At 47.2% G+C, this 27,834-nt stretch overlaps 16 non-coding genes across 16 annotated transcripts; 10 read left to right on the top strand and 6 right to left on the bottom strand.

The window, feature by feature from the left end:
* Positions 1 to 470: 470 nt before the first annotated feature.
* On the bottom strand, positions 471 to 544 carry TRNAN-GUU (transfer RNA asparagine (anticodon GUU)). The gene has a single exon. It is a non-coding gene; the product is annotated as a tRNA-Asn (tRNA).
* A 676-nt stretch (positions 545 to 1,220) lies between these two features.
* Positions 1,221 to 1,293, top strand: TRNAA-UGC (transfer RNA alanine (anticodon UGC)). Its single transcript has one exon. It is a non-coding gene; the product is annotated as a tRNA-Ala (tRNA).
* A 601-nt stretch (positions 1,294 to 1,894) lies between these two features.
* TRNAA-CGC (transfer RNA alanine (anticodon CGC)) lies at positions 1,895 to 1,967 on the top strand. The gene has a single exon. It is a non-coding gene; the product is annotated as a tRNA-Ala (tRNA).
* Positions 1,968 to 2,584: 617 nt separating this feature from the next.
* On the bottom strand, positions 2,585 to 2,658 carry TRNAN-GUU (transfer RNA asparagine (anticodon GUU)). Its single transcript has one exon. It is a non-coding gene; the product is annotated as a tRNA-Asn (tRNA).
* A 676-nt stretch (positions 2,659 to 3,334) lies between these two features.
* On the top strand, positions 3,335 to 3,407 carry TRNAA-UGC (transfer RNA alanine (anticodon UGC)). The gene has a single exon. It is a non-coding gene; the product is annotated as a tRNA-Ala (tRNA).
* Positions 3,408 to 3,995: 588 nt separating this feature from the next.
* On the top strand, positions 3,996 to 4,068 carry TRNAA-CGC (transfer RNA alanine (anticodon CGC)). The gene has a single exon. It is a non-coding gene; the product is annotated as a tRNA-Ala (tRNA).
* Positions 4,069 to 4,685: 617 nt separating this feature from the next.
* On the bottom strand, positions 4,686 to 4,759 carry TRNAN-GUU (transfer RNA asparagine (anticodon GUU)). Its single transcript has one exon. It is a non-coding gene; the product is annotated as a tRNA-Asn (tRNA).
* A 676-nt stretch (positions 4,760 to 5,435) lies between these two features.
* TRNAA-UGC (transfer RNA alanine (anticodon UGC)) lies at positions 5,436 to 5,508 on the top strand. The gene has a single exon. It is a non-coding gene; the product is annotated as a tRNA-Ala (tRNA).
* A 588-nt stretch (positions 5,509 to 6,096) lies between these two features.
* TRNAA-CGC (transfer RNA alanine (anticodon CGC)) lies at positions 6,097 to 6,169 on the top strand. Its single transcript has one exon. It is a non-coding gene; the product is annotated as a tRNA-Ala (tRNA).
* Positions 6,170 to 6,786: 617 nt separating this feature from the next.
* TRNAN-GUU (transfer RNA asparagine (anticodon GUU)) lies at positions 6,787 to 6,860 on the bottom strand. Its single transcript has one exon. It is a non-coding gene; the product is annotated as a tRNA-Asn (tRNA).
* Positions 6,861 to 7,536: 676 nt separating this feature from the next.
* Positions 7,537 to 7,609, top strand: TRNAA-UGC (transfer RNA alanine (anticodon UGC)). Its single transcript has one exon. It is a non-coding gene; the product is annotated as a tRNA-Ala (tRNA).
* A 588-nt stretch (positions 7,610 to 8,197) lies between these two features.
* TRNAA-CGC (transfer RNA alanine (anticodon CGC)) lies at positions 8,198 to 8,270 on the top strand. Its single transcript has one exon. It is a non-coding gene; the product is annotated as a tRNA-Ala (tRNA).
* A 617-nt stretch (positions 8,271 to 8,887) lies between these two features.
* Positions 8,888 to 8,961, bottom strand: TRNAN-GUU (transfer RNA asparagine (anticodon GUU)). The gene has a single exon. It is a non-coding gene; the product is annotated as a tRNA-Asn (tRNA).
* Positions 8,962 to 9,637: 676 nt separating this feature from the next.
* On the top strand, positions 9,638 to 9,710 carry TRNAA-UGC (transfer RNA alanine (anticodon UGC)). Its single transcript has one exon. It is a non-coding gene; the product is annotated as a tRNA-Ala (tRNA).
* A 588-nt stretch (positions 9,711 to 10,298) lies between these two features.
* On the top strand, positions 10,299 to 10,371 carry TRNAA-CGC (transfer RNA alanine (anticodon CGC)). The gene has a single exon. It is a non-coding gene; the product is annotated as a tRNA-Ala (tRNA).
* A 617-nt stretch (positions 10,372 to 10,988) lies between these two features.
* On the bottom strand, positions 10,989 to 11,062 carry TRNAN-GUU (transfer RNA asparagine (anticodon GUU)). The gene has a single exon. It is a non-coding gene; the product is annotated as a tRNA-Asn (tRNA).
* Between the last annotated feature and the right edge of the window lie 16,772 nt (positions 11,063 to 27,834).

The raw sequence follows: 27,834 nt of genomic DNA, 5'->3' as shown, positions 1-27,834 counted from the left end.
CAAATCCTTGGGTTGCTGGGTCAATTCCAGCTCGAAGGATGTTTGCGCGTTCTATCGGAGGGCTCATCCTGCTAGTAAACACAGCCCAGCTATGCTCCCTCTGTCCACCTACAAACAGCTCTTCTAGAAGGGTCTCCTCCGTTGTACCTGAGGAGCTCAAAACGTAAGCACAAAGCAACAGAGAGTTTTTTGTTGGGAGAGCAGCTCAGCCGAAAGCTAACGTGGAACCTTTTACACCCCTAGAATGCTACTCGAGCCAAAGAGACCATCGCCCCTGAATAAACACAGCCCAGCTAAGCTGCTTCCGTCCACATACAAAGAGCTCTTTTCCAAAAGTCTCCTCCATTCTAACTCGGGAGTTCAAAACGTAGGCAGCGAGCAACAGAGTTATTTGTCGGGAGAGCAATTGAAAGACGACGTGGAACCTTCTTCACTCGTACATAGGCTGCTACTTAAGCAAAAAAGACCATCGTCCCTGGGTGGGCTTGAACCACCATCCTTTCGGTTAACAGCCGAACGCGCTAACCAATTGCGCCACAGAGACGCAAACAGATCTTTCTACAGGAACTCTCAGCCAGGCAGGCCAGGCACAGGTTTCTCAGATCAACTTTTTAACATAATATGACAAAAAGAAATCAGCAAAAACAAAGAGACAATTGCTGATGCTCAGGAGGACTCGAGGCGCCGACAATAAGCTCCTGCTGATGGATTCCATCACAAAGACCAAATACATTTTAGCCACTTTTGAAAAGTCAGTCGATAAATAGACCTTCTCAACGAACAGACCACCGGCAGCAGAGTGGCGCAGCGGAAGCGTGCTCGGCCCATAACCCAGAGGTCGATGGATCGAAACCATCCTCTGCTAATTGATTCTTTTTATACATGTCATCATTATATTTCTTCGATAAGACTGATATTGTGCTACATTGCAACTTTCGTCTCCAAACTATTAAGGGGTTTTTTATTGCTTACCCCTCGGTTCTTCGTAGATATGTAAAGGGTTTGCTTGGAAGAGGTGTGCATGTATTTGTAAGCCACCCTTCACCTTTTAAACTCCTCCGATGATCTTCTACTATGGTAAAATGGAACTCACACTGTAAAAAAAAAAGCAAGCTATTCTTACATAAAAATTGCCATATAGCATTGCAGCTTCTCACCTGACATGATGAGAAAATCACCGTGAAGTGTGGCAAGAAACTAAAGGCAGACCTGTCATGCCAGGGGGATTAGCTCAAGTGGTAGAGCGCTCGCTTTGCATGCGAGAGGCAGCGGGATCGATGCCCGCATTCTCCAAGAGTTATTTTTCACATGGTAGCAGTGATTGTCTTTTTACCTCATGCTCAAAACTCCAACAGCTAAAACTAGGAGGCTTTCGATCAAGGACAAAACAAGCCTTCGATAGCTCAGCTGGTAGAGCCGAAGACTGTAGAAGAAAGTTAGCAATCCTTAGGTCGCTGGTTCAATTCCGGCTCGAAGGAGTTTTGCGCATTCTATCGGAAGGTTCATCCGGCTGGGAAACACAGCCCAGCTATGCTCGTTCCGTCCACCTACAAACAGCTCTTCTAGAAAGGTCTCCTCCGTTGTACCTGAGGAGTGAGGAGATCAAAACGTAAGCACAAATCAACAGAGAGTTTTTTGTCTTCTCCGTAGATATGTAAAGGCTTTGCTTGGAAGAGGCGTGCATGTATTTGGAAGCCACCCTTCACCTTGTAAAGTCCTCCGATGATCTTCTACTATGGCAACATGGAACTCACACTTAAAAAAAAAAAAAAAAAAAAAAAAAAGCTATTCTTACAGAAAAAAAATACCATATAACAATGCAGCTTCTCACCTGACATGATAAGAAAATCCCTATGAAGTGTGGCAAGAAACTAAAGGCACAACTGTCACGCCAGGGGAATTAGCTCAAGTGGTAGAGCGCTCGCTTCGCATGTGAGAGGCAGCGGGATCGATGCCCGCATTCTCCAAGAGTTATTTTTCACATGGTAGCAGTGATTGCCTTTTCACCTCATGCTCAAAACTCCAACAGCTAAAACTAGGAGGCTTTCAACCAAGGCCAAGACAAGCCTTCAATAGCTCAGCTGGTAGAGCCAAAGACTGTAGATGTAAATGAGCAAATCCTTGGGTTGCTGGTTCAATTCCAGCTCGAAGGATGTTTGCGCGTTCTATCGGAGGGCTCATCCTGCTAGTAAACACAGCCCAGCTATGCTCCCTCTGTCCACCTACAAACAGCTCTTCTAGAAGGGTTTCCTCCGTTGTACCTGAGGAGTTCAAAACGTAAGCACAAAGCAACAGAGAGTTTTTTGTTGGGAGAGCAGCTCAGCCGAAAGCTAACGTGGAACCTTTTACACCCCTAGAATGCTACTCGAGCCAAAGAGACCATCGCCCCTGAATAAACACAGTCCAGCTAAGCTGCTTCCGTCCACATACAAAGAGCTCTTTTCCAAAAGTCTCCTCCATTCTAACTCGGGAGTTCAAAACGTAGGCAGCGAGCAACAGAGTTATTTGTCGGGAGAGCAATTGAAAGACGACGTGGAACCTTCTTCACTCGTACATAGGCTGCTACTTAAGCAAAAAAGACCATCGTCCCTGGGTGGGCTTGAACCACCATCCTTTCGGTTAACAGCCGAACGCGCTAACCAATTGCGCCACAGAGACGCAAACAGATCTTTCTACAGGAACTCTCAGCCAGGCAGGCCAGGCACAGGTTTCTCAGATCAACTTTTTAACATAATATGACAAAAAGAAATCAGCAAAAACAAAGAGACAATTGCTGATGCTCAGGAGGACTCGAGGCGCCGACAATAAGCTCCTGCTGATGGATTCCATCACAAAGACCAAATACATTTTAGCCACTTTTGAAAAGTCAGTCGATAAATAGACCTTCTCAACGAACAGACCACCGGCAGCAGAGTGGCGCAGCGGAAGCGTGCTGGGCCCATAACCCAGAGGTCGATGGATCGAAACCATCCTCTGCTAATTGATTCTTTTTATACAGGTCATCATTATATTTCTTCGATAAGACTGATATTGTGCTACATTGCAACTTTCGTCTCCAAACTATTAAGGGGTTTTTTATTGCTTACCCCTCGGTTCTTCGTAGATATGTAAAGGGTTTGCTTGGAAGAGGTGTGCATGTATTTGTAAGCCACCCTTCACCTTTTAAACTCCTCCGATGATCTTCTACTATGGTAAAATGGAACTCACACTGTAAAAAAAAAAGCAAGCTATTCTTACATAAAAATTGCCATATAGCATTGCAGCTTCTCACCTGACATGATGAGAAAATCACCGTGAAGTGTGGCAAGAAACTAAAGGCAGACCTGTCATGCCAGGGGGATTAGCTCAAGTGGTAGAGCGCTCGCTTTGCATGCGAGAGGCAGCGGGATCGATGCCCGCATTCTCCAAGAGTTATTTTTCACATGGTAGCAGTGACTGTCTTTTTACCTCATGCTCAAAACTCCAACAGCTAAAACTAGGAGGCTTTCGATCAAGGACAAAACAAGCCTTCGATAGCTCAGCTGGTAGAGCCGAAGACTGTAGAAGAAAGTTAGCAATCCTTAGGTCGCTGGTTCAATTCCGGCTCGAAGGAGTTTTGCGCATTCTATCGGAAGGTTCATCCGGCTGGGAAACACAGCCCAGCTATGCTCGTTCCGTCCACCTACAAACAGCTCTTCTAGAAAGGTCTCCTCCGTTGTACCTGAGGAGTGAGGAGATCAAAACGTAAGCACAAATCAACGGAGAGTTTTTTGTCTTCTCCGTAGATATGTAAAGGCTTTGCTTGGAAGAGGCGTGCATGTATTTGGAAGCCACCCTTCACCTTGTAAAGTCCTCCGATGATCTTCTACTATGGCAACATGGAACTCACACTTAAAAAAAAAAAAAGCTATTCTTACAGAAAAAAAATACCATATAACAATGCAGCTTCTCACCTGACATGATAAGAAAATCCCTATGAAGTGTGGCAAGAAACTAAAGGCACAACTGTCACGCCAGGGGAATTAGCTCAAGTGGTAGAGCGCTCGCTTCGCATGTGAGAGGCAGCGGGATCGATGCCCGCATTCTCCAAGAGTTATTTTTCACATGGTAGCAGTGATTGCCTTTTCACCTCATGCTCAAAACTCCAACAGCTAAAACTAGGAGGCTTTCAACCAAGGCCAAGACAAGCCTTCAATAGCTCAGCTGGTAGAGCCAAAGACTGTAGATGTAAATGAGCAAATCCTTGGGTTGCTGGGTCAATTCCAGCTCGAAGGATGTTTGCGCGTTCTATCGGAGGGCTCATCCTGCTAGTAAACACAGCCCAGCTATGCTCCCTCTGTCCACCTACAAACAGCTCTTCTAGAAGGGTCTCCTCCGTTGTACCTGAGGAGCTCAAAACGTAAGCACAAAGCAACAGAGAGTTTTTTGTTGGGAGAGCAGCTCAGCCGAAAGCTAACGTGGAACCTTTTACACCCCTAGAATGCTACTCGAGCCAAAGAGACCATCGCCCCTGAATAAACACAGCCCAGCTAAGCTGCTTCCGTCCACATACAAAGAGCTCTTTTCCAAAAGTCTCCTCCATTCTAACTCGGGAGTTCAAAACGTAGGCAGCGAGCAACAGAGTTATTTGTCGGGAGAGCAATTGAAAGACGACGTGGAACCTTCTTCACTCGTACATAGGCTGCTACTTAAGCAAAAAAGACCATCGTCCCTGGGTGGGCTTGAACCACCATCCTTTCGGTTAACAGCCGAACGCGCTAACCAATTGCGCCACAGAGACGCAAACAGATCTTTCTACAGGAACTCTCAGCCAGGCAGGCCAGGCACAGGTTTCTCAGATCAACTTTTTAACATAATATGACAAAAAGAAATCAGCAAAAACAAAGAGACAATTGCTGATGCTCAGGAGGACTCGAGGCGCCGACAATAAGCTCCTGCTGATGGATTCCATCACAAAGACCAAATACATTTTAGCCACTTTTGAAAAGTCAGTCGATAAATAGACCTTCTCAACGAACAGACCACCGGCAGCAGAGTGGCGCAGCGGAAGCGTGCTGGGCCCATAACCCAGAGGTCGATGGATCGAAACCATCCTCTGCTAATTGATTCTTTTTATACAGGTCATCATTATATTTCTTCGATAAGACTGATATTGTGCTACATTGCAACTTTCGTCTCCAAACTATTAAGGGGTTTTTTATTGCTTACCCCTCGGTTCTTCGTAGATATGTAAAGGGTTTGCTTGGAAGAGGTGTGCATGTATTTGTAAGCCACCCTTCACCTTTTAAACTCCTCCGATGATCTTCTACTATGGTAAAATGGAACTCACACTGTAAAAAAAAAAGCAAGCTATTCTTACATAAAAATTGCCATATAGCATTGCAGCTTCTCACCTGACATGATGAGAAAATCACCGTGAAGTGTGGCAAGAAACTAAAGGCAGACCTGTCATGCCAGGGGGATTAGCTCAAGTGGTAGAGCGCTCGCTTTGCATGCGAGAGGCAGCGGGATCGATGCCCGCATTCTCCAAGAGTTATTTTTCACATGGTAGCAGTGACTGTCTTTTTACCTCATGCTCAAAACTCCAACAGCTAAAACTAGGAGGCTTTCGATCAAGGACAAAACAAGCCTTCGATAGCTCAGCTGGTAGAGCCGAAGACTGTAGAAGAAAGTTAGCAATCCTTAGGTCGCTGGTTCAATTCCGGCTCGAAGGAGTTTTGCGCATTCTATCGGAAGGTTCATCCGGCTGGGAAACACAGCCCAGCTATGCTCGTTCCGTCCACCTACAAACAGCTCTTCTAGAAAGGTCTCCTCCGTTGTACCTGAGGAGTGAGGAGATCAAAACGTAAGCACAAATCAACAGAGAGTTTTTTGTCTTCTCCGTAGATATGTAAAGGCTTTGCTTGGAAGAGGCGTGCATGTATTTGGAAGCCACCCTTCACCTTGTAAAGTCCTCCGATGATCTTCTACTATGGCAACATGGAACTCACACTTAAAAAAAAAAAAAGCTATTCTTACAGAAAAAAAATACCATATAACAATGCAGCTTCTCACCTGACATGATAAGAAAATCCCTATGAAGTGTGGCAAGAAACTAAAGGCACAACTGTCACGCCAGGGGAATTAGCTCAAGTGGTAGAGCGCTCGCTTCGCATGTGAGAGGCAGCGGGATCGATGCCCGCATTCTCCAAGAGTTATTTTTCACATGGTAGCAGTGATTGCCTTTTCACCTCATGCTCAAAACTCCAACAGCTAAAACTAGGAGGCTTTCAACCAAGGCCAAGACAAGCCTTCAATAGCTCAGCTGGTAGAGCCAAAGACTGTAGATGTAAATGAGCAAATCCTTGGGTTGCTGGTTCAATTCCAGCTCGAAGGATGTTTGCGCGTTCTATCGGAGGGCTCATCCTGCTAGTAAACACAGCCCAGCTATGCTCCCTCTGTCCACCTACAAACAGCTCTTCTAGAAGGGTTTCCTCCGTTGTACCTGAGGAGTTCAAAACGTAAGCACAAAGCAACAGAGAGTTTTTTGTTGGGAGAGCAGCTCAGCCGAAAGCTAACGTGGAACCTTTTACACCCCTAGAATGCTACTCGAGCCAAAGAGACCATCGCCCCTGAATAAACACAGTCCAGCTAAGCTGCTTCCGTCCACATACAAAGAGCTCTTTTCCAAAAGTCTCCTCCATTCTAACTCGGGAGTTCAAAACGTAGGCAGCGAGCAACAGAGTTATTTGTCGGGAGAGCAATTGAAAGACGACGTGGAACCTTCTTCACTCGTACATAGGCTGCTACTTAAGCAAAAAAGACCATCGTCCCTGGGTGGGCTTGAACCACCATCCTTTCGGTTAACAGCCGAACGCGCTAACCAATTGCGCCACAGAGACGCAAACAGATCTTTCTACAGGAACTCTCAGCCAGGCAGGCCAGGCACAGGTTTCTCAGATCAACTTTTTAACATAATATGACAAAAAGAAATCAGCAAAAACAAAGAGACAATTGCTGATGCTCAGGAGGACTCGAGGCGCCGACAATAAGCTCCTGCTGATGGATTCCATCACAAAGACCAAATACATTTTAGCCACTTTTGAAAAGTCAGTCGATAAATAGACCTTCTCAACGAACAGACCACCGGCAGCAGAGTGGCGCAGCGGAAGCGTGCTGGGCCCATAACCCAGAGGTCGATGGATCGAAACCATCCTCTGCTAATTGATTCTTTTTATACAGGTCATCATTATATTTCTTCGATAAGACTGATATTGTGCTACATTGCAACTTTCGTCTCCAAACTATTAAGGGGTTTTTTATTGCTTACCCCTCGGTTCTTCGTAGATATGTAAAGGGTTTGCTTGGAAGAGGTGTGCATGTATTTGTAAGCCACCCTTCACCTTTTAAACTCCTCCGATGATCTTCTACTATGGTAAAATGGAACTCACACTGTAAAAAAAAAAGCAAGCTATTCTTACATAAAAATTGCCATATAGCATTGCAGCTTCTCACCTGACATGATGAGAAAATCACCGTGAAGTGTGGCAAGAAACTAAAGGCAGACCTGTCATGCCAGGGGGATTAGCTCAAGTGGTAGAGCGCTCGCTTTGCATGCGAGAGGCAGCGGGATCGATGCCCGCATTCTCCAAGAGTTATTTTTCACATGGTAGCAGTGACTGTCTTTTTACCTCATGCTCAAAACTCCAACAGCTAAAACTAGGAGGCTTTCGATCAAGGACAAAACAAGCCTTCGATAGCTCAGCTGGTAGAGCCGAAGACTGTAGAAGAAAGTTAGCAATCCTTAGGTCGCTGGTTCAATTCCGGCTCGAAGGAGTTTTGCGCATTCTATCGGAAGGTTCATCCGGCTGGGAAACACAGCCCAGCTATGCTCGTTCCGTCCACCTACAAACAGCTCTTCTAGAAAGGTCTCCTCCGTTGTACCTGAGGAGTGAGGAGATCAAAACGTAAGCACAAATCAACGGAGAGTTTTTTGTCTTCTCCGTAGATATGTAAAGGCTTTGCTTGGAAGAGGCGTGCATGTATTTGGAAGCCACCCTTCACCTTGTAAAGTCCTCCGATGATCTTCTACTATGGCAACATGGAACTCACACTTAAAAAAAAAAAAAGCTATTCTTACAGAAAAAAAATACCATATAACAATGCAGCTTCTCACCTGACATGATAAGAAAATCCCTATGAAGTGTGGCAAGAAACTAAAGGCACAACTGTCACGCCAGGGGAATTAGCTCAAGTGGTAGAGCGCTCGCTTCGCATGTGAGAGGCAGCGGGATCGATGCCCGCATTCTCCAAGAGTTATTTTTCACATGGTAGCAGTGATTGCCTTTTCACCTCATGCTCAAAACTCCAACAGCTAAAACTAGGAGGCTTTCAACCAAGGCCAAGACAAGCCTTCAATAGCTCAGCTGGTAGAGCCAAAGACTGTAGATGTAAATGAGCAAATCCTTGGGTTGCTGGGTCAATTCCAGCTCGAAGGATGTTTGCGCGTTCTATCGGAGGGCTCATCCTGCTAGTAAACACAGCCCAGCTATGCTCCCTCTGTCCACCTACAAACAGCTCTTCTAGAAGGGTCTCCTCCGTTGTACCTGAGGAGCTCAAAACGTAAGCACAAAGCAACAGAGAGTTTTTTGTTGGGAGAGCAGCTCAGCCGAAAGCTAACGTGGAACCTTTTACACCCCTAGAATGCTACTCGAGCCAAAGAGACCATCGCCCCTGAATAAACACAGCCCAGCTAAGCTGCTTCCGTCCACATACAAAGAGCTCTTTTCCAAAAGTCTCCTCCATTCTAACTCGGGAGTTCAAAACGTAGGCAGCGAGCAACAGAGTTATTTGTCGGGAGAGCAATTGAAAGACGACGTGGAACCTTCTTCACTCGTACATAGGCTGCTACTTAAGCAAAAAAGACCATCGTCCCTGGGTGGGCTTGAACCACCATCCTTTCGGTTAACAGCCGAACGCGCTAACCAATTGCGCCACAGAGACGCAAACAGATCTTTCTACAGGAACTCTCAGCCAGGCAGGCCAGGCACAGGTTTCTCAGATCAACTTTTTAACATAATATGACAAAAAGAAATCAGCAAAAACAAAGAGACAATTGCTGATGCTCAGGAGGACTCGAGGCGCCGACAATAAGCTCCTGCTGATGGATTCCATCACAAAGACCAAATACATTTTAGCCACTTTTGAAAAGTCAGTCGATAAATAGACCTTCTCAACGAACAGACCACCGGCAGCAGAGTGGCGCAGCGGAAGCGTGCTGGGCCCATAACCCAGAGGTCGATGGATCGAAACCATCCTCTGCTAATTGATTCTTTTTATACAGGTCATCATTATATTTCTTCGATAAGACTGATATTGTGCTACATTGCAACTTTCGTCTCCAAACTATTAAGGGGTTTTTTATTGCTTACCCCTCGGTTCTTCGTAGATATGTAAAGGGTTTGCTTGGAAGAGGTGTGCATGTATTTGTAAGCCACCCTTCACCTTTTAAACTCCTCCGATGATCTTCTACTATGGTAAAATGGAACTCACACTGTAAAAAAAAAAGCAAGCTATTCTTACATAAAAATTGCCATATAGCATTGCAGCTTCTCACCTGACATGATGAGAAAATCACCGTGAAGTGTGGCAAGAAACTAAAGGCAGACCTGTCATGCCAGGGGGATTAGCTCAAGTGGTAGAGCGCTCGCTTTGCATGCGAGAGGCAGCGGGATCGATGCCCGCATTCTCCAAGAGTTATTTTTCACATGGTAGCAGTGACTGTCTTTTTACCTCATGCTCAAAACTCCAACAGCTAAAACTAGGAGGCTTTCGATCAAGGACAAAACAAGCCTTCGATAGCTCAGCTGGTAGAGCCGAAGACTGTAGAAGAAAGTTAGCAATCCTTAGGTCGCTGGTTCAATTCCGGCTCGAAGGAGTTTTGCGCATTCTATCGGAAGGTTCATCCGGCTGGGAAACACAGCCCAGCTATGCTCGTTCCGTCCACCTACAAACAGCTCTTCTAGAAAGGTCTCCTCCGTTGTACCTGAGGAGTGAGGAGATCAAAACGTAAGCACAAATCAACAGAGAGTTTTTTGTCTTCTCCGTAGATATGTAAAGGCTTTGCTTGGAAGAGGCGTGCATGTATTTGGAAGCCACCCTTCACCTTGTAAAGTCCTCCGATGATCTTCTACTATGGCAACATGGAACTCACACTTAAAAAAAAAAAAAGCTATTCTTACAGAAAAAAAATACCATATAACAATGCAGCTTCTCACCTGACATGATAAGAAAATCCCTATGAAGTGTGGCAAGAAACTAAAGGCACAACTGTCACGCCAGGGGAATTAGCTCAAGTGGTAGAGCGCTCGCTTCGCATGTGAGAGGCAGCGGGATCGATGCCCGCATTCTCCAAGAGTTATTTTTCACATGGTAGCAGTGATTGCCTTTTCACCTCATGCTCAAAACTCCAACAGCTAAAACTAGGAGGCTTTCAACCAAGGCCAAGACAAGCCTTCAATAGCTCAGCTGGTAGAGCCAAAGACTGTAGATGTAAATGAGCAAATCCTTGGGTTGCTGGGTCAATTCCAGCTCGAAGGATGTTTGCGCGTTCTATCGGAGGGCTCATCCTGCTAGTAAACACAGCCCAGCTATGCTCCCTCTGTCCACCTACAAACAGCTCTTCTAGAAGGGTCTCCTCCGTTGTACCTGAGGAGCTCAAAACGTAAGCACAAAGCAACAGAGAGTTTTTTGTTGGGAGAGCAGCTCAGCCGAAAGCTAACGTGGAACCTTTTACACCCCTAGAATGCTACTCGAGCCAAAGAGACCATCGCCCCTGAATAAACACAGCCCAGCTAAGCTGCTTCCGTCCACATACAAAGAGCTCTTTTCCAAAAGTCTCCTCCATTCTAACTCGGGAGTTCAAAACGTAGGCAGCGAGCAACAGAGTTATTTGTCGGGAGAGCAATTGAAAGACGACGTGGAACCTTCTTCACTCGTACATAGGCTGCTACTTAAGCAAAAAAGACCATCGTCCCTGGGTGGGCTTGAACCACCATCCTTTCGGTTAACAGCCGAACGCGCTAACCAATTGCGCCACAGAGACGGAAACAGATCTTTCTACAGGAACTCTCAGCCAGGCAGGCCAGGCACAGGTTTCTCAGATCAACTTTTTAACATAATATGACAAAAAGAAATCAGCAAAAACAAAGAGACAATTGCTGATGCTCAGGAGGACTCGAGGCGCCGACAATAAGCTCCTGCTGATGGATTCCATCACAAAGACCAAATACATTTTAGCCACTTTTGAAAAGTCAGTCGATAAATAGACCTTCTCAACGAACAGACCACCGGCAGCAGAGTGGCGCAGCGGAAGCGTGCTGGGCCCATAACCCAGAGGTCGATGGATCGAAACCATCCTCTGCTAATTGATTCTTTTTATACAGGTCATCATTATATTTCTTCGATAAGACTGATATTGTGCTACATTGCAACTTTCGTCTCCAAACTATTAAGGGGTTTTTTATTGCTTACCCCTCGGTTCTTCGTAGATATGTAAAGGGTTTGCTTGGAAGAGGTGTGCATGTATTTGTAAGCCACCCTTCACCTTTTAAACTCCTCCGATGATCTTCTACTATGGTAAAATGGAACTCACACTGTAAAAAAAAAAGCAAGCTATTCTTACTAGAGTTGAGCGCGGTTCGTGGTTCGTGGTTCTCCAGTTCGCGGCTCGAGTGATTTTGGGGCATGTTCTAGATCGAACTAGAACTCGAGCTTTTTGCAAAAGCTCGGTAGTTCTAGAAACGTTCGAGAACGGTTCTAGCAGCCAAAAAACAGCTAAATCATAGCTTGGTTTCTGCTGTAATAGTGTAAGTCACTCTGTGAATCAAACTATTATCACATTTCAGTGTATAGTGTGCGTGAACAGCGCCTTCAGATCACTGCTGTTTCTATAATGGCGATCGCCATTTTTTTTTTTTTTTTTCTTGTCTTCCTTCCCTAAGTGCGCGCGTCTTGTGGGGCGGGCCAGCATGTCAGCCAATCCCAGACACACACACAGCTAAGTGGACTTTGAGCCAGAGAAGCAACGGCATGTGTGATAGGATCTGCATGTCACATGTCCCTGCATTATAAAACCGGACATTTTCTTCACGGACGCCATTATCTGCCTTCTGCGTCTTTGGTGTCAGACATCACTGTCGCAGCTCCGTCTTCCTGAGTCCTATAGCCGATACAGCTGTATGCGCTGCATACACAGCGTTAGACAGCTTAGGGAGAGCACTTTATAGCAGTCCTTTTAAGGGCTCCAACCGGCAGGGTCAGAGAGCCATAGGTGACAGGTCCTGCAAACAGCAACAGCGTCTGTGTAGCCCAGGTCAGGGATTTCCTACCTGCATTTCACCATTAGGAGGGAATAGAAAGGCAGGCTTCCATTCCTCTACCCAGAGCACCACAATCCTGCCACTGTACCCTCTTGTCCTCTGCACACTCCAACTGATAACTAAGCCATTATACTAGCAAACACTCAGTGTACCTAGTGGCATCCTATACGTGGCTATTGGACTTTGCTATAGTCCCACTAGTGCAAAGACATTTGCAGAGCGCGTCTGCCTGCATTGCACACTACAACTCATTCTAACCAAGCCATTATACTAGCAAACACTCAGTGTACCTAGTGGCATCCTATACGTGGCTATTGGACTTTGCTATAGTCCCACTAGTGCAAAGACATTTGCAGAGCGCGTCTGCCTGCATTGCACACTACAACTCATTCTAACCAAGCCATTATACTAGCAAACACTCAGTGTACCTAGTGGCATCCTATACGTGGCTATTGGACTTTGCTATAGTCCCACTAGTGCAAAGACATTTGCAGAGCGCGTCTGCCTGCATTGCACACTCCAACTCATTAAAACCAAGCCATTATACTAGCAAACACTCAGTGTACCTAGTGGCATCCTATACGTGGCTATTGGACTTTGCTATAGTCCCACTAGTGCAAAGACATTTGCATAGCGCGTCTGCCGGCATTGCACACTCAAACTCATTTTAACTAAGCCATTATACTAGCAAACACTCAGTGTACCTAGTGGCATCCTATACGTGGCTATTGGACTTTGCTATAGTCCCACTAGTGCAAAGACATTAGCAGAGCACATCTGCCTGCATTGCACACTACAACTCATTCTAACCAAGCCATTATACTAGCAAACACTCAGTGTACCTAGTGGCATCCTATACGTGGCTATTGGACTTTGCTATAGTCCCACTAGTGCAAAGACATTTGCATAGCGCGTCTGCCTGCATTGCACACTCAAACTCATTTTAACTAAGCCATTATACTAGCAAACACTCAGTGTACCTAGTGGCATCCTATACGTGGCTATTGGACTTTGCTATAGTCCCACTAGTGCAAAGACATTAGCAGAGCACATCTGCCTGCATTGCACACTACAACTCATTCTAACCAAGCCATTATACTAGCAAACACTCAGTGTACCTAGTGGCATCCTATACGTGGCTATTGGACTTTGCTATAGTCCCACTAGTGCAAAGACATTTGCAGAGCGCGTCTGCCTGCATTGCACACTCCAACTCATTAAAACCAAGCCATTATACTAGCAAACACTCAGTGTACCTAGTGGCATCCTATACGTGGCTATTGGACTTTGCTATAGTCCCACTAGTGCAAAGACATTTGCATAGCGCGTCTGCCTGCATTGCACACTCAAACTCATTTTAACTAAGCCATTATACTAGCAAACACTCAGTGTACCTAGTGGCATCCTATACGTGGCTATTGGACTTTGCTATAGTCCCACTAGTGCAAAGACATTAGCAGAGCACATCTGCCTGCATTGCACACTACAACTCATTCTAACCAAGCCATTATACTAGCAAACACTCAGTGTACCTAGTGGCATCCTATACGTGGCTATTGGACTTTGCTATAGTCCCACTAGTGCAAAGACATTTGCATAGCGCGTCTGCCTGCATTGCACACTCAAACTCATTTTAACTAAGCCATTATACTAGCAAACACTCAGTGTACCTAGTGGCATCCTATACGTGGCTATTGGACTTTGCTATAGTCCCACTAGTGCAAAGACATTAGCAGAGCACATCTGCCTGCATTGCACACTACAACTCATTCTAACCAAGCCATTATACTAGCAAACACTCAGTGTACCTAGTGGCATCCTATACGTGGCTATTGGACTTTGCTATAGTCCCACTAGTGCAAAGACATTTGCAGAGCGCGTCTGCCTGCATTGCACACTCCAACTCATTAAAACCAAGCCATTATACTAGCAAACACTCAGTGTACCTAGTGGCATCCTATACGTGGCTATTGGACTTTGCTATAGTCCCACTAGTGCAAAGACATTTGCATAGCGCGTCTGCCTGCATTGCACACTCAAACTCATTTTAACTAAGCCATTATACTAGCAAACACTCAGTGTACCTAGTGGCATCCTATACGTGGCTATTGGACTTTGCTATAGTCCCACTAGTGCAAAGATATTAGCAGAGCACATCTGCCTGCATTGCACACTCCAACTTTTTTAAACTAAGCAATTTTACTAGCAAACACTCAGTGTACATAGTGGCATCCTAAACGTGGCTATTGGACTTTGCTATAGTCCCACTAGTGCAAAGACATTTGCAGAGCACGTCTGCCTGCATTGCACACTACAACTCATTGTTACTAAGCCATTATACTAGCAAACACTCAGTGTACCTAGTTGTATCCTAAACGTGGCTATTGTACTTTTGTCTATTCACAGTATTGGAACGATATTTGCAGCACGTCTGCCTGCATTGCACACTCTAACTTTTTTAAACTCAGCCATTTATAGTAGCAAACACTCAGTGTACCTAGTTGTATCCTAAACGTGGCTATTGTACTTTTGTCAATTCACAGTATTGGAACGTTATTTGCAGCACGTCTGCCTGCATTGCACACTCTAACTTTTTTAAACTCAGCCATTATACTAGCAAACACTCAGTGTACCTAGTTGTATCCTAAACGTGGCTATTGTACTTTTGTCTATTCACAGTATTGGAACGATATTTGCAGCACGTCTGCCTGCATTGCACACTCTAACTTTTTTAAACTCAGCCATTATACTAGCAAACACTCACTGTACCTAGTTGTATCCTAAACGTGGCTATTGTACTTTTGTCAATTCACAGTATTGGAACGATATTTGCAGCACGTCTGCCTGCATTGCACACTCTAACTTTTTTAAACTCAGCCATTATACTAGCAAACAGTCAGTGTACCTAGTTGTATCCTAAACGTGGCTATTGTACTTTTGTCAATTCACAGTATTGGAACGTTATTTGCAGCACGTCTGCCTGCATTGCACACTCAAACTTTTTTAAACTCAGCCATTTATAGTAGCAAACACTCAGTGTACCTAGTTGTATCCTAAACGTGGCTATTGTACTTTTGTCAATTCACAGTATTGGAACGTTATTTGCAGCACGTCTGCCTGCATTGCACACTCAAACTTTTTTAAACTCAGCCATTATACTAGCAAACACTCAGTGTACCTAGTTGTATCCTAAACGTGGCTATTGTACTTTTGTCTATTCACAGTATTGGAACGATATTTGCAGCACGTCTGCCTGCATTGCACACTCTAACTTTTTTAAACTCAGCCATTATACTAGCAAACACTCAGTGTACCTAGTTGTATCCTAAACGTGGCTATTGTACTTTTGTCAATTCACAGTATTGGAACGTTATTTGCAGCACGTCTGCCTGCATTGCACACTCAAACTTTTTTAAACTCAGCCATTATACTAGCAAACACTCACTGTACCTAGTTGTATCCTAAACGTGGCTATTGTACTTTTGTCAATTCACAGTATTGGAACGTTATTTGCAGCACGTCTGCCTGCATTGCACACTCAAACTTTTTTAAACTCAGCCATTATACTAGCAAACACTCACTGTACCTAGTTGTATCCTAAACGTGGCTATTGTACTTTTGTCAATTCACAGTATTGGAACGTTATTTGCAGCACGTCTGCCTGCATTGCACACTCTAACTTTTTTAAACTCAGCCATTTATAGTAGCAAACACTCAGTGTACCTAGTTGTATCCTAAACGTGGCTATTGTACTTTTGTCTATTCACAGTATTGGAACGATATTTGCAGGACATCTGCCTGCATTGCACACTCAAACTTTTTTAAACTCAGCCATTTATAGTAGCAAACACTCAGTGTACCTAGTTGTATCCTAAACGTGGCTATTGTACTTTTGTCTATTCACACTACTGCAAATCTATGTGCAGCACCTCTGCATGACAACCTCGTGCTCTGTTTTTAATAAGCTATAATGATAGCACAAAATACTGCCATTTTGTGGCATCATAGAACTGGCTGTTGTATTCCATTAGTGCCCCACTGGTGACAAGCTATTTCTAGCACCTCTACATCACACCCTCATGCACATTTAGCTACGCTAATGTTATAGCAAACTCATGGAATTCATTGCTGCATTTCATAATTCGGAGGGATAGAAAGTCAGGCTTCCTTTAGCTTTTCCTTCTGTTCATAGACAGCATCTCCAAGACAAATTTCCCCTCCACGTCTAAGTGTGGAGAGGCAGCTAGTGCGCATGCGTGTGCCGATGTACCCCAGCTGCAGCATAATTACAGTGTTTCGCCTAGTGAGTATGCTCAGCCTGACTGTGCCATTCCTGACGCTAAGTCTTCATTTCGGGATACAGCGCATGCTCCCACACTAAGTGTGAAAAGCCTCTTTGCACAGGTGCTTGCATTCTGTGCCGGGTCTAAGTCCTGTTTTGTGCCTAGACACCATGCTAAAGCTGATAGTCTTTTTTCAGAGACTGTATTTCATGCTACTGAGCATGCTCAGGCACTTCCTGCATCAGAGACTAGGTCCGGTAATGAACTCTTTGGCCCTGGCCCTGATGTGGGGGTCCCATATAGACCACAGGGCATCAGGTGTCCTCCCAAATGGCTTGCAGAGGCCCACACCTATGACTTGTCACCGCATTATTGATGGTCAGACGATGACTGGTGAGGTGTTTGGGTCATGGCAGCCATGAGGTCATCATTGAAGTTGCGTTTCCAAATAGGACGCTAGTTATGCCACTCATGACGTGTCACTCTGCTTTTGTCTCCAGGAGGTGCATTGTGGTTCACCCTGGTTTGGGGCGGACCCAGGTTATAAAAGGGGCTGGAGCCAACAAGGAGGTGCGCAGTCTTCTATTATGCTCCGAAAGAGCACACCTCCATGTGTTGAACCCATTGCGGCTTTAGGCCAGAGGTAGGCAGGGATAGGGTGGTGGATGCAGGCCACCACCACAGTTGGTAACGCAGAACGGTTAAGACCAGCTCCTGTCCTAACAGTCCTGCTTGTGCAGCCCAGTGGCATTAACAGGCCTGCTGCTGCTGATGCGCCTGCTGTCCACAGGTGTGGCCCCTACGCACACGGTCAGCGTACTCAATGGCCCCTGTGTTGTTAACAGGGAGTTCCTGGGCTGGGTGGGCATGTGGACCCTGTGACGCTAACAGGGCTCACAGTCTCCAGATCCGAATGGCGTCTAACTCGGTTCAGGCTACTATTAGTTTCATAGCCACACAGCTCTGTATCCTCCACCAAACCTTCAAGTTGCCAACCTCTCCTTTTCCAACTGGGAGCACGGTGGACACTGACTGCTGAAGGTGATATATACCTTTCTCTTTCTTTTCTTATTAATTTTTGTTATATAGCGGTCACAGATTATATACCACTTTATCCAAATCTGCCAGTCCCACTGTAACAGATGTTGTTTCTTCAGCAAATGTTACAGTTGTTTAACCACCAAATCCACGGACCAAAATTTTTTTCCCCTTTCCAACACACCTGTTCCCCTTTCCAACAGCATCTGTCCTTTTTCAACTCATTTTGGGATATGACCAAAAGTGCAACTGTGCAGGGACACCGTACTCAACGCCATCTCAGCACAGCAGCCATCCCTCGGTCCCTCCGATGTGGACAAGTAAAAGACCATTTCCTCCTATCCATGACAAAGTGTTGAGATTCACTCTGTGCAGCACTGGTGTTTAGTGGAAAAGTAGATCTAAGATTGCGTACCACATTCTGCAGATACTCCTGTATACGTGCGTCTATTTCTATGGCAGGAATTAGTTCGCCAAATTTTGTCTTGTACCGGGGATCTAACAGTGTGGCAACCCAGTATTCAGGATTACTTCAAATTCATACAATCCGAGGGTCATGTAGGTAGTGCAGCAAGAAGGCGCTCATGTGTCTTGTGCATCCAGGAGGACCAAGTCCTTGGTGTGTTGGTGGCAGAGAGGTGAGAATCGTGCATCCTTCCTCTGCCCTCTCCCCCCAACCTCGCACAACCGAAATGTGAGCAAGCTCTCACTCATCTGCTGAGTCTTCCATGCCCATCGCCAGTTCGTCCTCCATTTCTTCATGGGCTCCTGCACTTTCATCAACACTTTTTGCTGATACTATGCGCCCTTGTTAATCCCTCTCCCTCACCATGACTGCCGCATAGGTGCCGCTGACCATCTGGACCTCGTAGATCTTGTTATCCCTTCCGCATATGACTCCTCCTGTACTTCCTCCCCTTCCTCTTGTCCCAACACCTGACTCCGAATAATAATTACAGTGTGCTCCATCATGTAGATGACCAGAATTGTCACGCTGAGAATGACATTGCCAGTGCTAAACATCTTCGTCGACATTTCAAAACTGTGTAGCAGGGTGCATAGGTCCTTGATCTGACACCACTCCAGCAGCGTGATCTGCACCACCTCTGGATCAACTTATCCCAGGCTATATGTCTTACCGTATTTCAGCAGGGCTCTGCGGTGCTGCCACACACGCTGCAACATGTGCAGATTCCAATTCCTGCGTGTCGGAACATCGCATTTCCGGCGTTTAACTGCCAGACCCTAAGACTTCCGGAGTGATGAAAGTTGTTGAGCTGCTGTGTGCGCACGATGGAAGTGAGCACATAGCGAGCGTGCCCGCTGCACAAGGCCATGTAGGCCGTGATGGTGTTTTAAAAATTGCTGGAGAATTCGGATCAACACGTGAGCCATAAAAGGCACGTGTGTCACATTGCCCTGAGGATGGCCCGCAGCCAGGTTTGCATCATTGCCGCACACGGCTGTTAAGTCACCAACGGAGTCCGCTCCGTCAATTTGTACTCCGGTCGCCAGGTGACAACGTGTTCCTTTCATGAATAGTGCTGATGATGGGAGAGTAGTCGATGCCAGCGGCGCAGGTGGACGCAGGTTATGCTCACCCACTGGGCTGCATTACCTTGACAGATGCAGAATCTCTGGCTGAATGTAGCTGGTGGGTATCTCACAGATGAAATACCATCATTCAGCTACAAACAATGGGAAGACACCACACCCTTTTTTATGCCCATCCTGTCTGCAGACCACTGCCAGACATAGCTATGAACCTCTGGTTAATTTTACCCCCAGTTCAGTTTTATGATTTTGTGTGCTTGTTACCTGACTACTTTTCCTGCTTGCTGTTTATGTACCTTGTTGGCCGATACGCATTTCACCTCTGCTTGTTTTCTGATTAAGTCCTGGCCGTCCCATTCTGTTCCTGTTCCTCAATTAATGTTTTGACCCTGCCTGACTACTATTCTCTGTAATAGCGGTGTGACTCACATTTCCCATACATTTCAAAGTAAAACTTTGACCGCCTGATGGCATTGAGCTCTGCTGCCAGCATAGTAAGGAGGTGTGTGGTAGTCCTTGTGCGCAGTTGCAAGGAAGGGTGGCCTGACCACACAGGGTTTGCGCAAAGGTAGAGGACCCACACGAGGTTGAAGAGGCAGAAGCAGTGTATTAACTTCTACATACAGAACAAGGATTGAAACAACTCGTGGGGACGGCAAGACTTGTACAGCAGACCCTTCTCCATCTCTCACCATAGTTTGCCAGTGCCCAGTCAGTGACATGTAATGACCCTGTCTATGCTTACTGGTCCAAGTATCTGTGTTGAAATGCACCCTGTCGCACACAGATTTTCTCAAGGAAGTGGTGATGTTGTGTGCGACATGCCGGTGTAGCGCGGGCATGCTTTTCTTGGAGAAGCAGTGGTGATTGGGCATCTGGTACTGGGGCACAGCGACAGACATAAGGTCTGTAAAATCCTGTGTGTCCACTACGCGTAAAGGCAGCATTTCGGTAGCCAACAGCTTACAGAGGGATAGAGTCAACCACTTAGCTTTGTCATGGGTCGCAGTAAGTGGCCTTTTATTTGACCACATCTGAGGGACAGAGATCTGGCTGCTGTCTGTAGACGGTGTTGAGTAGGGTGTCCCTGGAAAAATGCAGGTTTGTGAGAAAAGTGCAGGCGGAGACATGATGTTGGCTTCATCTTGCCTTCAGATCTGTTCATCTTGTATCATTTTTAAAAAACACAGCAAGCAAGGGTTACTCCAAGCGGAGTCTCCCTTTTTTTCCAAAAATTGGGCCCCACACAGACACCTTATCAGTGGCAGCACTTGTGCCCTAGTTGCAAACAGGATGTTTTGATTTGCATCAAGCACATTCCAAATCCACAAGCATTTACTCTCCCCAGGATGACACAGGGGTAGTAAATTCCTTCTGGATCCATGACTTGTTCATTTTGATGAACGTCAGTCTGTCCACATTGTCACTGGACAGACGCGTGCGCTTATCTGTCAGCACACACCCAGCAGCACTGAAGACACGTTCAGAGACAACGCTGGCAGCTGGACACGACAAAATCTTCGAGGCGTAACTGGAGAGCTCTTGACATTTTTCTAGATTTGAAGCACAAAAGGAGCAAGGCTCCATTTGCAAAGTCATTGCATCGATGTTCATTTGGAGATACTCCTGTATCATCCTCTCCATCCGTTGACTATGTGTCAGACTTGTTGTCTCTGGTGGCCTTGCAAAGGAGGGTCTAAAAAAATTATGAAAAGATTCCATAAAATTGCTGTTACCAGCACCAGATACGGTCCTACTGGTACGGGTAGACTGTTGAAGATGACGAGGCCGTCCCATGTTTGTCAAGTTACAACTGGGAGAATCACTCCCTTCACCTGCACGGTTGTTTGGTGGAAAAGCCGAGCTAAGATCGAGTAACAGCTTCTGCTGATACTCCTGCATACGTGCGTCCCTTTCTATGGGTGGAATTATGTCACAAAATTTGGACTTGTCCCGGGGATCTAATAGTGTGGCAAGCCAGTAGTCATCATCACTTCTAATTTTGACAATACGAGGGTCATGTTGGAGGTAGTGCAACAAGAAGGCACTCATGTGTCTTGCGCAGCCATGCGCACCAAGTCCACGCTGTGTTTGTGGCATAGAGGTGCTAACCGTTCTTTCTTCCTCTGTCATCTCCCCCCAACCTCTTTCAACTGAAATTTGACCAAGGTCCCCCTCATCTGCTGAGTCTTCCATGTCCATGGACAGTTCGTCCTCCATATCTTCATGTCCTCCTGCACCTTCCTCAACATCTCACCTGCTACCATGCGCCCTTGTTGATCCCTGTCCCCCATGGTCCCATGCCTGCCGCGTTGGTGATGATGAACGTCTGGACCTTGGTGATGTTGTTGTGTCTTGCGCATATGAATCCTCCTGTAGTTCCTCCCCTTCCTGTTGTCCCACCCCCTGACTACGAATAGTGTTTAGCGTGTGCTCCAGCATGTAAATGACTGTAATCGTCATGCTGATAATGGCATTGTCAGCGCTAAACATATTCGTCGCCATGTCGAAACTGTGCAGAAGGGTGCATAGGTCCTTGATCTGAGATCACTCCATCAGGGTGATCTGCCCCACTTCTGCATCTCGTTGGCCCAGGCTATACATCATGACGTATTGCACCAGGGCTCGCCGGTGCTGCCACAGTCGCTGTAACATGTGGAGAGTTGAATTCCAGCGTGTCGCCACATCGCATTTCAGGCGATGAACCGGCAGGCCGAAAGACTTCTGGAGCGATGCAAGTCGCTCAGGTGCGGCGGTTGAACGGCGGAAGTGAGCACTGCAGACAGTTTCCGTGCCCTGGTCAGAAGGCCATCTAGGCCGGGATAGTGTGTTAAAAATTGCTGGACAACAAGGTTAAACACGTGAGCCATACAAGGCACGTGTGTCACCTTGCCCAGGCGAAGGGCCGCACCCAGGTTTGCAGCATTGTCGCACACGGCCTTACCAGGCTGCAGGTTGAGTGGAGACAACCATTTATCAAAATCAGTCTCCAGAGCTGCCCACAACTCAGTCGCTGTGTGACTCCTATTTCAAAGACATGTCAAGCTAAAGACCGCCTGATGCCGTTGCGCTCTGCTACCAGCATAGTAATGAGGGGTGCGTGATTCCTTCTGCGCAGTGAGAACGCTGGTGGCCTGACCAGGCAGGCTTGGGGCGGAGGTGGAGGACCCAGATGAGGTGGAGGATGCAGAAGCAGTGGCGGAACTTGGACAGACAGAGGATTGACACACAAGTCGTGGGGACGGCAAGACTTGTGCAGCAGACCCTTCACCATCTATCACCATAGTTACCCAGTGGCCAGTCAGCGACATGTAACGTCCCTGTCCATGCTTACTGGTCCAAGTATCGGTGGTGAAATGCACCCGTTCACACACAGAGTTTCTCAAGGAAGCGGTGATGTTGTGTGCGACATGCTGGTGTAGCGCGGGCACACCTTTCTTAGAGAAGTAGTGGCGACTAGGCATCTGGTACTGGGGCACAGCGACAGACATAAGGTCTCTAAAATCCTGTGTGTCCACTAGGCGGAAAGGCAGCATTTCTGTAGTCAACAGCTTACAGAGGGATAGAGTCAACCTCTTCGCTTTGTCATGGGTCGCAGGAAGTGGCCTTTTATTTGACCACATCTGAGGGACAGAGATCTGGCTGCTGTGTGTAGACGGTGTTGAGTCGGGTGTCCCTGGAAAAATGCAGCTTTGTGAGGAAAGTGCAGGCGGAGACATGATGTTGCCTTCATCCAAAGTTGGTGCTATCGATGTCTGAGAGAGCTGTACACACTCACTTGTTTCCCCTTCCAAACCAACTGACGACCTACCAAGCAAACTGCCTGTTGCGGTTACAGTGGTGGAAGTTGTGGGTGGAAAAACAGGTGTGACAGCTGTCCCCACAGTCCTAGAAGATGACGAGCGCGCGGATGCACTGGAAGGGGCAGGCGGTGGATGGTTCGCTCCGCTAGGCCGCATTGCAGCACGGTGAGCTTCCCATCGGGCCATATGATATTTATTCATGTGACGATTCATGGAAGAAGTTGTCAAACTGCTGAGGTTTTGACCTCTACTAAGAGAACCATGACAAATTTTACAGATCACATAATTTGGGCGATCTTTTTCTATGTCAAAAAAGGACCTGGCTAGGCAAGGCTTAGAGGCCATGCGACCTGTTGATCCACCCCGAATAATGCTCAGAGGCAGAGTGGTGGCTGAGGATGCAGTTGTAGACGTGCTACCAGTGCTCCGACTGTGTCCAGGAAGGCGCCAGGTTACTTCGACGTCGGTTGCATCCTCCTCCACCGCCTCTGTTGACCTCCTCGAGTGTCTGACTGTGGGTTGACAGTAGGTGTGATCTAGAACTTAATCATCAATTGTTGTGTTTGCACTCCCCTACCCCTCAGACCGAGTTTCTTCTTGCCCTGACCGAATATTTAAGTTGTCATCCCAATCGGGTATCTGCGTCTCATCTTCATCAGTATGTTCCTCATTGCCTATAACCACAGTTGTTGGAAAGGCAGCATTTTGGTAGCCAACAGTTTGCATATGATGAAAGTCAACCTCCAAGCCATTTCATGCCCTTCTAAAAGCATGTAAAACACAGCGAGGGGACTCCAACCACAGTCTCCCTCGTTGCCACTAACTGGGCCACACACACCCCACTTGACTGGCATCGGTTGAGCCCCCTTTTGAAAAAGAAAAAGATGCTTTGCATGAAGCACTCTCAAAAATACGCGTGCCTTTCCCGTCCCCTGGCTGACCCAGGGGAAGAAAAGTCCTCTGAGAGCCATGACTTGTTCATCTTGGTTCTTTTAGAGACACAGCGAGGGGACTCCAACCACAGTCTCCCTCGTTGCCACTAACTGGGCCACACACACCCCACTTGACTGGCATCGGTTGAGCCCCCTTTTGAAAAAGAAAAAGATGCTTTGCATGAAGCACTCTCAAAAATACGCGTGCCTTTCCCGTCCCCTGGCTGACCCAGGGGAAGAAAAGTCCTCTGAGAGCCATGACTTGTTCATCTTGGTTCTTTTAGAGACACAGCGAGGGGACTCCAACCACAGTCTCCCTCGTTGCCACTAACTGGGCCACACACACCCCACTTGACTGGCATCGGTTGAGCCCCCTTTTGAAAAAGAAAAAGATGCTTTGCATGAAGCACTCTCAAAAATACGCGTGCCTTTCCCGTCCCCTGGCTGACCCAGGGGAAGAAAAGTCCTCTGAGAGCCATGACTTGTTCATCTTGGTTCTTTTAGAGACACAGCGAGGGGACTCCAACCACAGTCTCCCTCGTTGCCACTAACTGGGCCACACACACCCCACTTGACTGGCATCGGTTGAGCCCCCTTTTGAAAAAGAAAAAGATGCTTTGCATGAAGCACTCTCAAAAATACGCGTGCCTTTCCCGTCCCCTGGCTGACCCAGGGGAAGAAAAGTCCTCTGAGAGCCATGACTTGTTCATCTTGGTTCTTTTAGAGACACAGCGAGGGGACTCCAACCACAGTCTCCCTCGTTGCCACTAACTGGGCCACACACACCCCACTTGACTGGCATCGGTTGAGCCCCCTTTTGAAAAAGAAAAAGATGCTTTGCATGAAGCACTCTCAAAAATACGCGTGCCTTTCCCGTCCCCTGGCTGACCCAGGGGAAGAAAAGTCCTCTGAGAGCCATGACTTGTTCATCTTGGTTCTTTTAGAGACACAGCGAGGGGACTCCAACCACAGTCTCCCTCGTTGCCACTAACTGGGCCACACACACCCCACTTGACTGGCATCGGTTGAGCCCCCTTTTGAAAAAGAAAAAGATGCTTTGCATGAAGCACTCTCAAAAATACGCGTGCCTTTCCCGTCCCCTGGCTGACCCAGGGGAAGAAAAGTCCTCTGAGAGCCATGACTTGTTCATCTTGGTTCTTTTAGAGACACAGCGAGGGGACTCCAACCACAGTCTCCCTCGTTGCCACTAACTGGGCCACACACACCCCACTTGACTGGCATCGGTTGAGCCCCCTTTTGAAAAAGAAAAAGATGCTTTGCATGAAGCACTCTCAAAAATACGCGTGCCTTTCCCGTCCCCTGGCTGACCCAGGGGAAGAAAAGTCCTCTGAGAGCCATGACTTGTTCATCTTGGTTCTTTTAGAGACACAGCGAGGGGACTCCAACCACAGTCTCCCTCGTTGCCACTAACTGGGCCACACACACCCCACTTGACTGGCATCGGTTGAGCCCCCTTTTGAAAAAGAAAAAGATGCTTTGCATGAAGCACTCTCAAAAATACACGTGCCTTTCCCGTCCCCTGGCTGACCCAGGGGAAGAAAAGTCCTCTGAGAGCCATGACTTGTTCATCTTGGTTCTTTTAGAGACACAGCGAGGGGACTCCAACCACAGTCTCCCTCGTTGCCACTAACTGGGCCACACACACCCCACTTGACTGGCATCGGTTGAGCCCCCTTTTGAAAAAGAAAAAGATGCTTTGCATGAAGCACTCTCAAAAATACGCGTGCCTTTCCCGTCCCCTGGCTGACCCAGGGGAAGAAAAGTCCTCTGAGAGCCATGACTTGTTCATCTTGGTTCTTTTAGAGACACAGCGAGGGGACTCCAACCACAGTCTCCCTCGTTGCCACTAACTGGGCCACACACACCCCACTTGACTGGCATCGGTTGAGCCCCCTTTTGAAAAAGAAAAAGATGCTTTGCATGAAGCACTCTCAAAAATACGCGTGCCTTTCCCGTCCCCTGGCTGACCCAGGGGAAGAAAAGTCCTCTGAGAGCCATGACTTGTTCATCTTGGTTCTTTTAGAGACACAGCGAGGGGACTCCAACCACAGTCTCCCTCGTTGCCACTAACTGGGCCACACACACCCCACTTGACTGGCATCGGTTGACCCCCCCTTTTGACAAAGAAAAAGATGCTTTGCATGAAGCACTCTCAAAAATACGCGTGCCTTTCCCGTCCCCTGGCTGACCCAGGGGAAGAAAAGTCCTCTGAGAGCCATGACTTGTTCATCTTGGTTCTTTTAGAGACACAGCGAGGGGACTCCAACCACAGTCTCCCTCGTTGCCACTAACTGGGCCACACACACCCCACTTGACTGGCATCGGTTGACCCCCCCTTTTGACAAAGAAAAAGATGCTTTGCATGAAGCACTCTCAAAAATACGCGTGCCTTTCCCGTCCCCTGGCTGACCCAGGGGAAGAAAAGTCCTCTGAGAGCCATGACTTGTTCATCTTGGTTCTTTTAGAGACACAGCGAGGGGACTCCAACCACAGTCTCCCTCGTTGCCACTAACTGGGCCACACACACCCCACTTGACTGGCATCGGTTGAGCCCCCTTTTGAAAAAGAAAAAGATGCTTTGCATGAAGCACTCTCAAAAATACGCGTGCCTTTCCCGTCCCCTGGCTGACCCAGGGGAAGAAAAGTCCTCTGAGAGCCATGACTTGTTCATCTTGGTTCTTTTAGAGACACAGCGAGGGGACTCCAACCACAGTCTCCCTCGTTGCCACTAACTGGGCCACACACACCCCACTTGACTGGCATCGGTTGAGCCCCCTTATGAAAAAGAAAAAGATGCTTTGCATGAAGCACTCTCAAAAATACGCGTGCCTTTCCCGTCCCCTGGCTGACCCAGGGGAAGAAAAGTCCTCTGAGAGCCATGACTTGTTCATCTTGGTTCTTTTAGAGACACAGCGAGGGGACTCCAACCACAGTCTCCCTCGTTGCCACTAACTGGGCCACACACACCCCACTTGACTGGCATCGGTTGAGCCCCCTTTTGAAAAAGAAAAAGATGCTTTGCATGAAGCACTCTCAAAAATACGCGTGCCTTTCCCGTCCCCTGGCTGACCCAGGGGAAGAAAAGTCCTCTGAGAGCCATGACTTGTTCATCTTGGTTCTTTTAGAGACACAGCGAGGGGACTCCAACCACAGTCTCCCTCGTTGCCACTAACTGGGCCACACACACCCCACTTGACTGGCATCGGTTGAGCCCCCTTTTGAAAAAGAAAAAGATGCTTTGCATGAAGCACTCTCAAAAATACGCGTGCCTTTCCCGTCCCCTGGCTGACCCAGGGGAAGAAAAGTCCTCTGAGAGCCATGACTTGTTCATCTTGGTTCTTTTAGAGACACAGCGAGGGGACTCCAACCACAGTCTCCCTCGTTGCCACTAACTGGGCCACACACACCCCACTTGACTGGCATCGGTTGAGCCCCCCTTTTGACAAAGAAAAAGATGCTTTGCATGAAGCACTCTCAAAAATACGCGTGCCTTTCGCCTCCCCTGGCTGACCCAGGGGAAGAAAAGTCCTCTGAGAGCCAGGTCCACATTGTCAGTGGACAGACACGTGTGCTTATCTGCCAGCAGACCCCCAGCAGCACTGAAGACAGGTTCCGAGAGAACGCTGGCTGCAGGACACGACAAGATCCTCAAGGCGTACGTGGCGAGCTCAGGCAATTTATCCAGATTGGAAGCCTAAAATGAGCAGGGCTCAAGTTGCACAATAATGGAATCGATGTTTCTTTGCATATACTCATATATCTGTGTGTCTCCCTCTTTTTCCTTGTCCAGCTGTTTTGTTTTCACATGAGTATATGTCCTTGTCACTTTCCCATGTGTTTGTGTTATGTTGTGAGTTGTTTGTCA

The sequence above is a fragment of the Anomaloglossus baeobatrachus genome, chromosome 3 (genome assembly GCF_048569485.1).
Source record: "Anomaloglossus baeobatrachus isolate aAnoBae1 chromosome 3, aAnoBae1.hap1, whole genome shotgun sequence".
NCBI classification, from domain to species: domain Eukaryota; kingdom Metazoa; phylum Chordata; class Amphibia; order Anura; family Aromobatidae; genus Anomaloglossus; species Anomaloglossus baeobatrachus.
The sequence above is the reverse complement of the archived record's forward strand: the minus strand, read 5'-3'. Positions and strand labels throughout refer to the sequence as shown.